Below are 17,470 nucleotides of genomic sequence, written 5' to 3'. Positions count from 1 at the left end.
AAGTGAGGTTTAAACGCCAGCATTGCCCTGTCAGATGGTGGAAGAAGGGGTAAAAGGCTCAGAGAAGTGGGCGTGTTAGAGTGGATGTACTCTATAAGGCCTAGATGACTGTGCTCGGGGGCGGCACCAGAGTATACACGATTTACCAAAGCAATAAGCGATGTGCTGGCGAGAGCGGTGCCAATGGCTCTAAGACTTCAGTGGTAGCTCTCCTCCACAGACCAGGGATGAAGTGCTGTCTTTACAGAACTCGGCTCACTGACAGCAGTGAGAGGGATAGGACAACTCCCACCTTTGCCCCAGCCCCGTCCTCATAGAGGCCAGTGGTGGTACTTAGCCGTCAGAAGCCCGGTGGATGCAATTATTGTAATGCGCGGTAGGGTTGAAGTGGCAGCCAAGTGGCCTGACCTACATAGAGTTATGGAGATGGTAAATAAGCACGGTGTTCCCAGAAGCAAACGCATGAGTAGCCAAAGAAGGTACTACTTAACCTGTACAAACAAAAGAAATCAAGGATGGAGGATGAAGGCAGTCATCCCAATGAAAAGTCAGGATGCCTTGCCCATTTTACAGAACTGAGCCAGCTTTGGGGCCCAGAACCCATCAATTAAGAGAGGCCAGGTGCCCAGGAAGGCACAACAAGTGTTCATAGTAAAGATTTCCTAGTCCTTCCCCAATGGGATCCATGGCCATTTACTTGGGTAACTCTACACTGGGGGAAGTGGAAGACCCAAACACTATAAGGACTGTTGGACACAGGGTCCAGGTTGACATTAATGCCCAGAGCCCTGAAACATCGGCATGGAACCCTGCTAGAGTGGGGGCCAGTGTCATGGGTGTGTGTGTGACCTGTGAGGTTCTAAGTGTGATTTAGTTCTTGGTTTAATGCTCCGATATTGCCCTTTTGAAATTCTTAATAACTTTCGAACAAGGGGCCCTGCATGTTCAGCTTGTGCTGGGCCCTGCAAAGTATGTAGTTGGCCCTAGTGGGAATAAATGAGTGGCCTGGAAATGAATGGAGCTCTAGCCCAGGTGTGGCTTACGGTGCATCTATTGGGTCTGCAGACCCATCTGTAATACTTTGCTGGTCTCTGACTGTATACTTGGGATAGACATTCCCAGTAACTGACATAGCACCATTCTGCCTCCTTGGCCTGTGGGATAAGAGCTATCACAGTGAAGACGGCCAAGTGGAGAGCGCTGAAACTGCCAAACTCTTACACTTACACACACACACACACACAGCCAAGATAGTAAATAAAAAACAATATTGCATCACAGAGAATCTGGCAGAAATTAGTGCCACTCTTAAAAACTTAAAGAATGCAGGGGTGGTGTGTGGACCCCATAATGTCTCCATTTAAATTGACCAATCTGTCTTCTGCAAAAAACAAAAAAACAAAACCAGAATTTGAAGGGTAACAGTGGACTATTTAAATGTAAACAAGAAGTAGCCCTGATTACAGAGGTTGTATCAGATGCGGTATATTTCCTAGACCCCATTTAAATTCCACCAACTGTCTAAACAGCCCCTCTTTTTCTTTTAAGGTCTAGAATCTCATATGGAATCATATTTATGTGTCAGTCTAAAACAGTTCCACAGTCTTTCCCTGTCTCTCAAGTCATCAACAGTCTTAATGGGCTTCCCTGGTGGCGCAGTGGTTAAGAATCTGCCTGCCAATGCAGGGGACAAGGGTTTGAGCCCTGGACCAGGAAGATCCCACAATGCTGCAGAGCAACTAAGCCCATGTGCCACAACTACTGAGCCTGCGCCTTAGAGCCCACGAGCCACAACTACCGACCCCTCATGCCACAACTACTGAAGACTGCATGCCTAGAGCCTGTGCTCCGCAACAAGACACTGCAATGAGAAGCCCATGCACCGCAACGAAGAGTAGCCCCCGCTCGCCACCACGAGAAAGCCCGCACACACAGCAACAAAGACCCAATGCAGCCAAAAATATAAACAAATTTATAAAAAAAAAAAAGAGCACAAGCCGTTCATTTTATAGGTTGATCGTCATCCTGGGTGTGTCCAATGCTTCCCCATGACCGGACTTGAGCCATAGACTCTTGGAAAGAATACTACAAAAATGATGCTGTGCTCTTTCTTGGTACCTCACATCAGGTGGACAATGTGGACCCATCCCACTACTGGTGATATTAACCTTGTTTTCCTATCATTTGGTATCTGCCAGTTTTCTCCACTGTGAAGTCACCACTTCCCCCTTTGTATTTGATTGGTACTTTGTGCAAAGATATTCTGAGAGTATGCCAATATCTGTTCCTCACCAAACATCCACCCACCAGCCTTAGCCTCCATTGATGACTTCGTCTGTATCAGCTACCACTGAGTGGGTTGCCAAATGGTGCTTATCTATTTCCATATTCCTTCTACAATTATTAGCTAATATTCTATGAAAGGAAGGGCTTTCCTTTCTCCCTCATTTGTCTATCTCAATCTGGACTCATGGATTCCTATTTTAATACTCTTATTTTTATGCTCAAATTGTCCCCATTTTGGCCAGGAGACACCCATTCAAGATAGCTCCTGTTTGGTTTTTCATGGTCTCATCGTTCTTTGAGCATTTCTTTATTTTCTGGCACAAGAAGATGTTTCTGTGTACCCAGCCCCACGGAGAATGGTATTTAGAAACCAAGATCTGGGAAAGGAAGCTTCACTTATAATGTTTTTGAAATCTTCAACTGCTCCCTATAATATTTCTCTTTTCTCCAAGTTCCTTCTTTCTTCTTGTTTCTTTTTTTCTTTTTCATACTGGAGGTTTTCTTAAAATACCTGCCCTCCCTCGGCTGTCTGTTTCATGAGAATGGGGCACTGAAAATCTATGTTTAGAAGCTATGGGGAAGGAGAGGAGGGAGAGATTATTGACTGATAGATTCTACTGTAGGGCTTAGGGTGATCTGGCCAGGCTTGGTCAGTTTCTCATAAGAATCCTCCAGTCACGTGCCTGGATAATGCATATGTGGATGTCTATGTTCTTAGAGCTGAGTCGAGCAAGAGGCTAGAATCCCACTGGCTTTATTAGATTCTTACATAATACCCACATTCAGTATGAAACCTTTACTTCACCTTCTCAGCCTCTCCAAAGAATGAATTGCTGGCAGCCGGAGGATAGGGTTTTCTGCCTGGTGCCTCTTGCTCCTAGCCTTTGGGGAATTCTCTGGCGAGAGCAAACCTGCTTCTGGACTCTCCCTTAGAGATACTTTTGGTTTTTTCTGATTCCCTAAATCAATGGTTATCAACCAGGGACAACTTTGCACTCAGGAGACATTTGACAACACTGGAGATATTTTTGGTTGTCACAACTGGGGAGGAGATGCTACCAGCATCTAGTGGGTTGAAGCTAGGGATGCTGCCAGGCCTACAAGGCCCAGAACAGCTTTTCACAATAAATAATTAGCTGGCCCCAAATGTCAACAGTACCCTGTTGAGAAACTCTGACCTAAATCATTCAGGGCAAATATTTCTTCTAGCTTCTAGTTTTTGGATGCCACCTCATTTTTTCTTCCACTCACAGGTTTTGTACCTTTATGCCTTTTAAAAATCCTTTACTGACATTTAAGAGTTAGTCCTAGTAAACATAATTGTTTAACTGGCACATTTGACCAAAACTCATATGGTGGAATTTGAATTTGGATTTGTTGAAAATATTTCAATTCCTGTCTCAAATGCTGGCTTAGATGAATGGTTAGTGTTAGGAAGAATGTGTGAACCAAAGAGTGAAACAGGATGCATGTGGAATCAGTAAGAAATGGACTTTGGGTCTTATGGAACATTCCATACAGTTGTTCTGAAGGTAAGCTGTCTTTTTTTTTTTTTTTTTAATAAATTTATTTATTTATTTTTGGCTGTGTTGGGTCTTCATTGCTGCACGTGGGCTTTCTCTAGTTGTGGCGAGCGGGGGCTACTCTTCATTGTGGTGCGCGGGCTTCTCACTGCAGTGGCTTCTCTTTGTTGCAGAGCACAGGCTCTAGGCACACGGGCTTCAGTAGTTGTGGCTTGCAGGCTCTAGAGCACAGGCTCAGTAGTTGTGGCGCACGGGCTTAGTTACTCTGCAGCATGTGGGATCTTCCCGGACCAGGGCTCGAACCCATGTCCCCTGCACTGGCAGGCGGATTCTTAACCACTGTGCCACGAGGGAAGTCCCAAACTGTCATTTTTTTAAAAATAAAAATAATAAAAGCTACAGAGAGCAAAAACTCTACATTATCACTTGAAATGTATAAAATACTTTTTAATCTTCACAGGGGCTGACCAGAATTTTTATGAAGGACATTACATACACCCTGCCGCTCCATGCACCATCATTTAAACTTAGCATGCTTTTTCAAGAGTTACCGACATTGCCCATCAGTTGTTCTGGTCAGTGGAGTTTGCTTAAACCGAAACTAGATTACATAGGACTTGCTGCATTTACTCTGAATCTTAAGCCAGGAGCCCAGGAAGCCGGCAACAAAGAAGTGTTTGAGGAACTAAGTCTAGGAATACAGAATGGAGACTCTACACAGGGATGACCCCTAAAAGCTCCATGTGTCAATGGGAACTTTGTGGCATATTGGTATGTTTTGGTCTTTTATTCTGGACTCTCATTTAAAGGTGTAACACTTGCATGAAGTCCTTGACACATTAATAAACTCCTTTATTTATTTATATGTAATCAAAATTGTTCTTGTAGAGTATGATTAGAAACTGCTGTGGACTAGAAAACAGCTTTAAAAAACACATCATTTTATCATTGTTACTTTTCCAATGCGCTTTGGAAAATCAGTTCATTCCCATGAAGGAAAAAAATCGAATTAAGTAAAAGAATCAAACACTGTGGTAACAAGAATGAATTTTGCATACCTCTGCAAGGTAAGCTTGGAGGGTTTTGTGGAAACAAACATGAAATATAGGTTAAAATGAAGCTTTAAGGAGCAGTTTATAAATTTATTCTTTAAAAATATTTTTCCTAACCTTAAGTTTTTTCTTACTTTCAGTCAAGTTTGTGTGCGTCTATATGTATATATATTAATATGCATATATATTAATATATGTATATTAATCAAAACTGCCCTTTATAAGAGTTAAGTCTTTGGTTGAAAATCATACACATACTCCTCCAACATTTCTGGACGTGTCTTTTTCCATGAGAAACCTCCATGGTTCTCAAAAACACAAGAGAAATACCTCAATAAGTAAATCTTGATTAAATTTGTATATTCATTACTAAATAATTGCTTCAATTGTGTAATTCCATTTACTATAATTTGAAGAGAAAGGTATTTGTGTGGCCTAGAAAGAAAATGTAAGGCTCAGTCATCATAGTTTTTTTTATAGATAAAATGATTCTGAAGCTAAATTATTTTAGCAGTTCTTGACATAAAGATAAAGGCAGGGGCTTCCCTGGTGGTGCAGTGGTTGAGAATCTGCCTGCTAATGCAGGGGACACGGGTTCGGGCCCTGGTCCGGGAAGATCCCACATGCCGTGGAGCAACTGGGCCCGTGAGCCACAACTACTGAGCCTGCGCGTCTGGAGCTTGTGCTCCGCAACAAAAGAGGCCGTGATGGTTAGAGGCCCGCACACCGTGATGAAGAGCGGCCCCCGCTCGCCGCAACTAGAGAAAGCCCTCGCACAGAAACGAAGACCCAACACAGCCAAAAATAAAAATTAATTAATTAATTAATTAATTAAAATAATAATAATAATCAATTAAAAATCAAGGTAAATTATTTTAAAAAAAGATAGGCCTTTCTCACCTTCTGAGATGGCCCACACTCTGTCTGGGGAGTGTGTTTCTCTCTAAATAAATCCACTTCTTACCTACAAAAAAAAAAAAAAGATAAAGGCAAAAACATACATATTTTTCTCTGATGCCCTTTTCCATTCTTATAAGAAAAAAATAAACAACTGCGTTTCAAAGAAAGTATATTGGTTGCCTAAGATTTGATCGGTTTTTAAACTATCAGGGAATTTCTTCCTTTTGAGAAATGAGAAAGCCTAGCTATGACCTGGAAGTGAAATAACCTGGAAGTGAGAGATCTCATAACCACAGCAATACCAAAAATCAATCTCCCAGATCTACGCCAAAGTCAACCCTTCCAGTCCCTCCCACCTGAGACATAGATAGTTCATTGAATTCTACTCCATGGCACTGAGGAGTGAAGCCTGTCAGGCGGTTTCTGCGTGTCAGTAAGGGCGGCCTTTCTGCTGGAAGTCAGCCTGGGAGGGAACTCCTAGGCAGCAGGGTCAAGGCAGCAAGTTGTGACACAGCAAGCTGGCAGCATCGCGTGACAGCTTGCTCTAGACTCTCCCTCGTGCGTGGCTTCGGTTTCTATGCCACACAAAGCACTTCAAGACAAAAGGCTAGAAATGCTACCCCTCCTGAGACGTGCAGAGAAACTGTAGCTATAAGCCAATTCCTTGCCCTACACTCAGTGAAAATACTGTTACGCAACCTCCCACAGGGTTTCCACAGAGGTAAACCTACAGAACTTCTGAAAATATTATTAATGATCCAGTAATTGTTTTCCTGCACCTCCTCCACTCCCATCAAATGACTCTGAAGTCTAATTTCTTTTGCTCTGACAAACAGAGCAAGGGAAGAATCCATGATCTCAAGGGAGAGAAAGGCAAAGCACAGATAAGGCCAGGGACCCTGGAATGGTGTCCATATTCACACATCCCCTCTTGGATGTCCCCTGTACCATCCCTTCCCCTGTTTACAACCCATTTCTGTTTCAGTAATCCTAGGAATCGTCAGAAACGGGGTGGGGCGGGGTGGGGGGAAGGGTGTTGTTTTTCATCCAACACAAAGTATTCAGCTGGGACTTCCCTGGTGGCGCAGTGGTTAAGAATCTGCCTGCCAATGCAGGGGACACGGGTTCGAGCCCTGGTCTGGGAAGATCCCACATGCCACGGAGCAAATAAGCCCGTGCGCCACAACTACTGAGCCCATGTGCCACAACTACTGAAGCCCGTGTGCCTAGAGCCCACGCTTGGCAACAAGAGAAGCCACCGCAATGAGAAACCCACACACCACAACGAAGAGTAGACCCTGAGAAAGCCTGTGCACAGCAATGAGGACCCAATGCAGCCATAAACAAACAAACAAACAAACAAACAAAGTATTCAGCAAGCCTCTGCAGAGAGGCAAAACTTTTTCTCCACCCTCTTACAGCCTCCAGCTGGGCCTGAGGATTAAGTTGAGAGAAGACAGGTTAACAGGAGAAAAGCACGCAAATTCTATTTAATATTTTTACATGCACATAGGAGCCTTCCCAGGAAAATGAAGACCCAAAAAGCAGTAAGGCCTAAGTGCTTATATACTAGGTTGAACAAAAAGTAGTCACTGTAGAAAAGTAACTAAAATGTCTGTAGCGGCTAAAGGAAGATGAAGGTTATCCTAACAAGGTCTGTTTGTACAGATTCCTCTTAGCCTCAACTTCCCATCTCTGCTGATAAGAACGTTTCTTTCCTCCTGGTATGGGGGAGGGCATCGTTCATGTGGGAGTTTTATCTCCTGCTTTTAGGAAGAAAGGTGAGGTCAGCACACCTTTCTTGCATGTGCTGTTTTTCAAGTGCCTTTATCTCAAAATCATCCTTATGACAAACTGGTATATTTGGGGGTGGCATATTCTGCTACTTTTCACCTCCACAAGCAGACAAGGTGTTTTTTGTTTGTTTTGGCTGCGCCATGCGGCTTACAGGATCTTAGTTCCCCAACCAGGGATTGAACCTGGGTCCCAGCAGTGAAAGTGCCAAGTCCTAACCACCGGACCACCAGAGAATTCCAAACAAGGTGTTATAGACTGAATTGTTTCCCCCTCAAAATTCATATGTTAAAAAAAAAAATTTATAGGTTGAAGTCTTAACCCCTAGTACCTTAGAATGTGACTGTATTTGGAGATAGGACCATTTAATTAAGGTTAAATGAGGTCATATGGGTGGGCTCTAATCCAACATAACCCACGTCCTTATAAAAAGAGATACTGGGGCACAAGCACACAGGATCCACCATGTGAGGACACAGCAAGAGGGCAATCATCTGCAAGCCAAGGAGAGACACCACAGAAGGATCCAACCCTGCAGAAACCTTGACCTTAGATTTCTGGCCTCCAGAACTGTGAGAAAATGCATTTCTGTTGTTTGAGCCACACAGTCATGATGTTTTGTTATGGCGGCCTGAGCAGGTTGATATACAAGGTAAAAGAGTATCACATAAAATGTTTTCCTGAGGAACTATGTAGACTTTCCCCTTGATAAATTCCAGCAGTCTTATAAAGCACAAGAAGATATATCTAAAGGAGTTCTGTAGCTAGTGAATGATTAAACTTAGAACCTGACTATTTACAATCAGCGCTGTCTTCCGAAAGGTTACATCTTACAGGTTCTTGTCCGCTGTGTGTGTTCTCCCTCCTGGCTCTGTGATAACACTTTCCTGGGTCATTTGGCAGTTCCCTAATTGGTTTTCTATTTTCCAAGTGCCAGTTTTCTGATGAAAGCTGTTTACAGCCTCACCACTTTGGACAGAGGAGGGGGCGGGAGGGAGACTGCCTGTTGACAGAAGCTGTTTCTAAGAAACTCATCTCTTGTTTTCTCTTGATACAGTCTGTGATGGGAGGAGAGACTGAAGGGACAAACTTAGGAAACAAAGTACCAAATCTCAAGCAGGGATGCGATTCCCTGCAGGGTGTTAGCCGTGAGCCGTTCAGCCACTACGGCTTGTGCTCCAGTCCTGAGCCAGGCGCTGAGGACATACATGGCCAAGAATGAGTTAACGTTCTAGTTAAGTGTGATGTCTTTCTTTTTTTTTTAATATTTATTTATTATTCATTTTGGCTGTGCCGGGTCTTAGTTGCAGCACATGGGATCTTCGCTGCGGCATGCAGGATCTTTTGGTTGCGGCATGCATGTGGGATCTAGTTCCCCAACCGGGGATCGAACCTGGGCTCCCTGCATTGGGAGCTCGGAGTCTTACCCACTGGACCACCAGGGAAGTCCCAAGTGTGATGTCTTAATTAATGAACCCTGAGACAAGTGCTCCTCTAAAATGAAGTTGTGTGCATTAAAAAAAAAAACAACTCCCATTCTGAAGGCACCACAGAGACGTTTGGAGCTCAGAATGAAGAAAGTGGGGGAGAGGGTCTCACTTCCAGAGAGCTAAGTGGCAGAAGCAGAATGAAGAGGCAGAGACGATGGCAGACGGGGAGTCGGGGCTAAGGAGGAGGCGGCCTCGGTGAATGGAAGAGGCCTTGACCTTCTCCCAGCTGTAACCTCAGGGCAGCTCCCACCCCCCAGCACAAACGCTGACACCTTCTCTGTGGTGGGAACGCCTTGATGTGCGCAGGGCTCCACCAGCCCTCTAGGGTAGAGGCCGGCGTGTAGAAGGAAGGCCGGAGCTCGCCATTTCTGGAGCAAGAGAGCAGCACCGGCGCGTGAACTGCAAGCCGCAGCTAAGCAACCAGACTGAGAACCGTCACCGTCTCCCTCAACCAACCTGAGACTCTCCCTCTATCAATCCCACCCCACCCCAGCCATGGGGGCAGAAAGCAGATCCCCAAACAACACCCAGGATCAACCAAACCAAAAGCTGGTTCTTTGGGAAAATTTCCAGATCTACCCACGTGGAAAATAAGCAGCTCACAGAAAATTACGGGTTTTACTGCTTCGGGAAACAGAGAAATAGAGGAAAAAATGCTAACGGTGAGTGATAAAAAGAGTGACCAAGGGAATGAACTTAGAGGCCCAACCCCCAGGCCTCGTCAATGCTGAGCTCCACCTGCACGCATGCCAGTTTAAAAGATGAGTTCAGTGCATTTGACCTGGAGTTGGCAATTATTCAAATATCCCAAAAGATGACAGCCTCCGGGAACACCTGGAGGGGGTGGGAGGTGATTCTGCTACCTCCTAGTTTGAACCTTTGAATCAGCACAGGTGATAGAACTACCTTACATCTAACAAACCCTCAGCTTCTATTCTCCTACCCTTCAAAATGACAGGTCGTATAGACTTGAGGGGATTGGCTGGGCCACATTTGTAGTGTGTGGGTTTGTGATATATAGAAGAGAAAAACGAGCCATGAAGCCGTCGAGAAACAGAAAAGCACCACTTTGACTTGGGAGGTTTCCCAAACCCAGTTGCATGAGGAATAGTTCTACTTTGACCGGAATGCATGTGAGATGGTCTGCTGTTGTTTTGCTTTTGTTTTTGTAACAAGCTCTCTCTTTTTTGAACTAACTTGGATGTGTTTCTATCTCCTGTAATAAAAAGCTCTCTGGCTAAGACCCTCTCCAGAAGACCACATCTAGATGACCGTAAAATAAGACATTTTAAAATATATTTACTGGCTATGCAATTTTCTACTCAGAGAAACATAGGTTTCCTGACAAATTTTATATTAGGAGAGAAATGAAAGACCATGCCAGGAAACATGAAGTTCTTAGGAAATAATTTGGTTATAAACATATTTCCTTAATAGGATACAATTTGATTCTAACTCTCGTTACCTTTTGACAAGAACATAAGACACCCGTTGTTTAGTCAACGATTCATGAAGCTTTCTCAAATGTTTGCAGCCCAGTGGAGTACACAGCAGATGCCAGCATCCATCTTCATTTTACTGATGGGGCTGAACTCTAAATGGCTGGAGAATATCTGAGATCGCAAGGGCAGTACGTAAGAAGCTGGCCCGTCTTTGGGTTCTTGGTCCAGTGCTCTTTTTACCACCATGCGTTATTCCATGGTGCCTTTTTCACCCTTGTAAGCATCAAGGAAACTTTTTTCTGACCAAACAGACTTCCAGGTTCCATTAGAGCCTTTCCAGAGCTTAGTGTTCCATAGAGGTCGTTATCATATCATGGTCAGTTAGGGAGCTCTTCAAAATATAATGCTTGTCATAAAGTCATCTGCTTGCAGATGTTTCCTTCTATGACCAAAAATTTCAGGGCTCTGAGGACATCCTAGCTTTGAAATATTTTATTGAACCCACTTCTATCAATGTTATGAAAATCACTCAAAGTCCCATTCTTGTAACAAAGGTGACCATATAATCAAACTTTTGGGCACTGTTCACAGTGGCATAGCATTCAAATGGGACAACAGGGTAATCTTTATTCACTTCCTGTGGATATTCTGGAACATTATTTTGAAAGCTCACACTTGCCTTCTGCTCATAAAGTGGCAAGGTGAGTGTGCCCCTGATGTTGCCATCACCCCCTCCCAAACCAAGAAGCTTATTCAATTTTTGTATCCTTTTGAAATGTTCTCAACCTTAAATTGCCATTGGAGAGTTTGGTTAAGCTCCAACAGAAGTTTAAATGCAAGAAACATTTCAGGAGGATTTCAGAAAAAGGAATAAGCTATAACGGTAGTTGAAGTGGTGCACTGACATTCCAAGTTTAACATGGGAAGGTCATGTACCATTTGGTAGGTTTTGTTTGACTCTCCTTTCCCTGTCAGGCTTGCCATCCTTGACCCTCCTTTCTGCTAGTCCTGAGATTGGCCTTTATGCAACTCAGGCAAAGGCCAAAGAGGCTATGGCCTGAAGGGCTGCTAGGCCTGCCAACCTGCACCCTAGAATGCTGCTGCCTGGTCATCTCTCTGCTAGGCAAGAGCAAGGGTGGACTCTGATGTACACAGGTTTGCATCTGCCAAAGACAGAACAGCCCACTGTCCATTAACCTGCTTCTCGTGAGATGACCAGGGATAAGGCTCACACCCTGACAGTCAGTGACAACACACAGCGTCAGATCATTTCTCAGCCGTTTCTCTGCTTCGTCTTATGTTTTGATCTCAAGTTGAAGAGGGTAGGAGGTTGTCTAGACATAAAGATACAGCTCCCTCTTTGGGGCTACTGTCAACAGCAATCTAGAAAGTCTTTGGATCTGATTTGTGCAAATCTGTGAGAATCACACACAACTTAGTGCAGTTGTTCCTTGGTATCCATGGACCCCTGCAGATACCAAAATCCTGTAGATGCTCAAGTCCCTTATATAAAATAGTATTTGCATATAACCTATGTACATCTTCTCACATACTTTAATTCATCTTTAGGTTACTTACAATACCTAATACAATGTAAATATTATGTAAATACAATGTAAATGTTATGTTAATAGTTGCTGGAGAACGACAAATTCAAGTTTTACTTTTTGGAACGTTCTGGAATTTTTTCCTCGAATATTTTTTTCAATTGAAGTATAGTTGATTTACAATATTGTCTTAGTATCAGGTGTACAGCAAAGTGGTTCAGTAATATATATAATTCTTTTCCAGATTATTTTCCATTATAGGTTATTATAAGATATTAAATATATTTCCCAGTGCTATACAGTAAATCCTTGTTGCTTATCTATTTTATGTATAGTAGTTTATATTTGTTAATCCCATACTCCTAATTTATCCCTCCTCCACCTCCCTTTCCCCTTTAGTGACCATAAGTTTGTTTTCTGTGTCTGTGAGTTTGTTTCCATTTTGTATATAGATTAGATTCATTTGTATTATTTTTTAGATTCCACATAAGTGATATTACAGGATATTTGTCTTTGTCTGACTTACTTCACTTAGTGTGATAATCTATAGGTCCATCCATGTTACAGCAATATTTCATTCTTTTTTATGGCTGAGTAATATTTCATTGTATATATGGACCACATCTTCTTAAACTAATCATCTATTGATAGGCATTTGGGTTTTCGCCATGTCTTGGCTACTGTAAATAGTGCTGCTGTGAACATTGGGGTGCATGTATCTTTTCAAATTAGAGTTTATCTTTTCCAGATATATGCCCAGGATCATATGGTAGCTCTATTTTTAGTTTTTTAAGGAACCTCCAGACTGTTTTCCATAGTGGCTGCACCAATTTACATTCCCACCAACAGTGTACAAGGGTTCCCATTTCTCCACACCCTCTCCAACATTTATTATTTGTAGACTTTTTGATTATAGCCATTCTGACCAGTATGAGGTGATACCTCATTGTGGTTTTGATTTGCATTTCTCTAAAAATAAGCAATGTCAAGCATCTTTTCATGTTGGGCATCTGTATGTTTTCTTTGGAGAAATGTCTATTTAGATCTTCTGCCCATTTTTTGATTGGGTTGTTTGCTTTTTTTTTTTTTTTTAACATTTTTCTTTTTTATTTTATTTTATTTATTTATTTTTGGCTGCACTGGGTCTTCATTGCTATGAACAGGCTCTCTCTAATTGTGGCAAGTGGGGGCCACACCTCGTTGTGGTGCACGTGCTTCTCATTGCAGTGGTTTCTCTTGTTGTAGAGCACAGGCTCTAGGCATGCAGGCTTCAGTAGTTGTGGCACATGGGCTCAGTAGTTGTTGCTCATGGGCTCTAGAGCACAGGCTCTGCAGTTGTGGCACACAGGCTTAGTTGCTCCATGGCATGTGGAATCTTTCCGGACCAGGGATCAAACCCGTGTCCCCTGCTTTGGCAAGCAGATTCTTAACCACTGCACCACTAGGGAAGTCCCCTGTTTGCTTTCTTTGATTATGAGTTGTATAAGCAACAAATTGAACAATGTAGAAGAAATGAACAAGTTTCTAGAAATATACAGCCTGCCAAAATTGAGTCAAGAAGAAACAGATCATTTGAATGGACTGATCACTTGAAGTGAAAAGAATCTAAATAAATAAATAAATTAAAACCACCTCCCTGGGCTTCCCTGGTGGCGCAGTGGTTGAGGGTCTGCCTGCCAATGCAGGGGACATGGGTTCGAGCCCTGGTCAGGGAAGATCCCACATGCCGCGGAGCAACTAGGCCCGTGAGCCACAATTACTGAGCCTGTGCTCCGCAACGAGAGAGGCCGCGATAGTGAGAGGCCCGCACACCGTGATGAAGAGTGGCCCCCACTTGCTGCAACTAGAGAAAGCCCTCGCACAGGAATGAAGACCCAACACAGCCATAAATAAATAAAATAAAATAAATAAATAAAAAATTAAAATAGCTTTAAAAAAAAAAAAAAAACAAACTACCTCCCTGCAAATAAAAGTCCAGGACCAGAAGGCTTCACTGGGGAATTCTACTAAACATACAAAGAAAACCTTGTACCAATCCTTCTCAAACTATTCCAAAAGATTGAAGAGGAGGGAACACTCCCAAGTTCATTCTATGAGGCCACCGTCACCCTGGTACCAAAACCAAAGACACTACAAAAAAAGAAAATTACAGGCCAATATCTCTGATGAATATACATGCAAAATCCTCAACAAAATATTAGCAAACTGAATCCAACAATACATAAAACAGATCATACACTATGATCAAGTTAGATTCATTCCAGGGTCACAAGGATGGTTCAACATAAGAAAATCAATCAGCGTGATACACCACGTTAACAAAAGAAAAGACAAAAAACACACAATCATCTTAATAGACACAGAAAAAGCATCTGATAAAATTCAACATCCAGTCATAATAAAAACTCTCACCAAAGTGGGTATAGAGGGAACATATCTCAACATAATAAAAGCCATTTACGACAACCCACATGAAACATAATACTCAACAGTGAAAAGCTGAAAGCCTTCCTGCTTAAATTCAGGAAAAAAACAAGGATGCCCACTCTCACCACTTCTATTCAACATATTTTTACCGAATATTTTCCAATCCCCAGTTGGTTGAATTCTCGAATGCAGAACCCACAGACATGAAGGGCCAGCCGTAAATTTGTTTGAATCAAAACAAGTCTTCCTGAAAGGATCTACCCTGATTTATATTTATTTTTAAGTAGGCCTGAAGAATTATCAACCAAGATACTCCCCTTAGATTCAGCACATCTGTGCTTTAATCTCAGGCCCCAAGTTAACATCACAAATTTCTCTTCCCACCAAACTAAATTCTTCAAAGTGAGCCCATGCTTTCATTGGTCTAACCTACCTCCATAGGCCTCTGTGATTCCACCAGTTCACCTCAACATTGAAAGCCTGAAACAGCTGTGGATAAATACCAGGGTTCTATCTCCGGTGATACTAAAATCTGCATTTCCTAATTTTGTTACATCTCTTCTTTGCCAGTGGGGTTTGGCCCTTAGGGAATTGAGAGTTTTATTCTCTTGAGACTTCATTTACAACTTTTTTTGGGGCGGAGCCATAAAGGAAAGTATAACCCCTAGACCTGAGATGTTAACGGGACGGTTCTAGGTCAATTTTTTTTTTTAACCTCACATGATTGGCATTTGGGGCCAGATAATTCTTTGTCATGGGGGCTGTCCTGTGCGATGTAGGATGTTGAGCAGCAGCTCCAGTCTCTACCCACCAGATGCCAGTAGCTCTCCCCACCCCCACCAGTATGACAAACCAAAAGTATCTCAGACAGAAAATGTCTCTTGAAGGGCAAATGGCTCCTGGTTGAAATCTGCTGTGCTTATACACGAAGCAAAAGGCCTACAAGGACTTTTCCCCTTGCCGGCCTTCTCTCAGATGGCTTTCAATGAAACTCTGCCAAAAACTAAATCTTGGTTTACTTGCAGTAGCTTTATTCATGTAGCGTTTCATAACAAAATTTATTCAGCATTCACCATATGACAGCCTTTGTAGTAAGTGCTTTCCATACATTACTTCATTAAATCCTGACAACAATCCTAAATGGCAGGTACAATTGTGAGTAATGCCCACTTAAAAAGGAGGAAACTGAGGCCTGGCAAGGTCAAGTGATTTGCCCAAGGTTACACAGTGAATCAGTGCAGAGACACCTCCCCCACCCCTTGACCACCAGGCTTTACTGTCTCATTCCTGCAGACAATAGAATTGATGAGATTCACAACACTGGGCAAAACTACAGCAGACCTTGTGGGTATACTCATGGTTTCCGAAAACTCTTCAAGTCTGTGTGAATCTGTCTCCATTCATTTCACATGTTTTTATAAACAACAGGGGAACAATAATCATTTGAACAGTTAAATTGATTTAGCACGGTAAAATCCAGTTTTTTTCAGTCTTGAAATTACAGTGGCTTTTGCCATTCTAACTGGGCTACTGCTTCTCCTTAGCCCCCGACACCACCCCATTTCTCTCCCGCTGCTCCTCAGGCCCCAGTACCTACACTTCTATTTTTCTTTTTAATTTTCCAAACAAGAAGATTGTATTTTAGAGTCCAGATATTACTCCAAGGGACAATCACGGGGAACGCTGCAGCCAAAATGCTCAGAAGGAAATCAAACGAATCGAGAACAGAAGAGAGTGGAAAAGGAAAAATGAGAACACAAATATTTTCTAGACCCCTCAAAGTTAAAGCTTGAAAAACCACAGTGCTTTGCAAAATATCACATTCAATTGGTAGTTAGAAAAACTTTTGTTGGACGCGCCCTTTGTGAACCAAAGGGTTGGGAGAAGGCACTGTCTGACCTGGGGAACCGTACCCTGGGGGTCCAGGCCTTTCTGATATGCTAGAAAGGTATGAACAGAATCTTTTAAAATCACTAATCTTTCTTACCTTTCTCGAGGCACCAGGAGGCCTTTTGGGGTCCGGAGTTAGGTCAGTTTGGTTAGGTCCTCTCTCCCTCAGAGGCTGAGCCTGGCTCGGGGTCCAGGAAGTGGCATTCAGACACGAATTATGAGGTGAAGGGAGGAAAGAGTGTCTTCAGGTAAGACTGCCTGGGAGACGCCCAACGCCACAGTCCGAATCCGCATCATCCCCTTATCTGGGTTCTCACCTGTGATCTCAATTAGAACAAATCTCGAGAACAGCTGTGAATTGTTTTTAGCTAGGACGACAGAATCACAGTTAAAATTTGAAAGCCTCATTTCAACAACAGTTTTAATCACAGTTTTCCCTGTTCTTTTCCAAAAGCAGGGCCTAGTCAAGATCTTGTATTGCCCAAAGAAGGTATTTGGTACTACTTTTCCTGAAGGAAAAACCCAGCCCTAAGGCCTCTCCTGCCCATTCTACCCCAGGAGATAATTAGCATGGAATTCTTTGGAGGAAGAGGTCTAAGGCTTTTAACATGCTTAAGTTTAGATTGAATTTGGTATTTTTCAAATTGCAACCCTTTAGAGATTGATAAAATCAATTTGGTAAGTTGCAAACAGCACTTTAAAAAAAGAAAAAGATTCGACTCCCATGGCATGGTTTGAAGCTTTGCCTGGTGAGAGCGTATCCAGGAAAGGCCTAGCTTGAGTTCTCCCATCTGCGGGAAGGCATCCTCTCCAGGTCACTGTTTGTCACAGTCAGGTTTAGAGGCTTGAGGAAGTTTAATAGCCCTTTCAAGAACTCACTAACGCAGTGATAACAAGTCCTTCCCTACCAATCTAGTAGAATCTGCTTATAAACGGCACACTTAGCCCACAGCCTTCTTCCCAAGCCCAGGTGCAGAGGGATACCTAGGCTTAGAGCAGTTTTTTTTTTCTAATGTAGGTTTTTTGAAAAAAGGTTTCTAGGGTCAAATATTTGAGAAACACTCTATACTGTGGTCTTCTCGTAGATTCCCAGGGCACCTTAGCTTATGGAAGAATACA

At 42.8% G+C, this 17,470-nt stretch overlaps 1 protein-coding gene across 1 annotated transcript in view; it reads right to left on the bottom strand.

The window, feature by feature from the left end:
- The window catches only part of RTN4IP1 (reticulon 4 interacting protein 1), a 105,476-nt gene extending 89,009 nt beyond the window's left edge, over positions 1-16,467 (bottom strand). Inside the window, exon 1 of the mRNA XM_036871426.1 lies at positions 16,449-16,467. The gene's annotated coding sequence lies outside the window, so the exon portion shown is untranslated. The remainder of the gene's footprint in view (positions 1-16,448) is intronic.
- Positions 16,468-17,470: the final 1,003 nt, after the last annotated feature.

The sequence above is a fragment of the Balaenoptera musculus genome, chromosome 12 (assembly GCF_009873245.2).
Source record: "Balaenoptera musculus isolate JJ_BM4_2016_0621 chromosome 12, mBalMus1.pri.v3, whole genome shotgun sequence".
Lineage (NCBI taxonomy): Eukaryota > Metazoa > Chordata > Mammalia > Artiodactyla > Balaenopteridae > Balaenoptera > Balaenoptera musculus.
The sequence above is the reverse complement of the archived record's forward strand: the minus strand, read 5'-3'. Positions and strand labels throughout refer to the sequence as shown.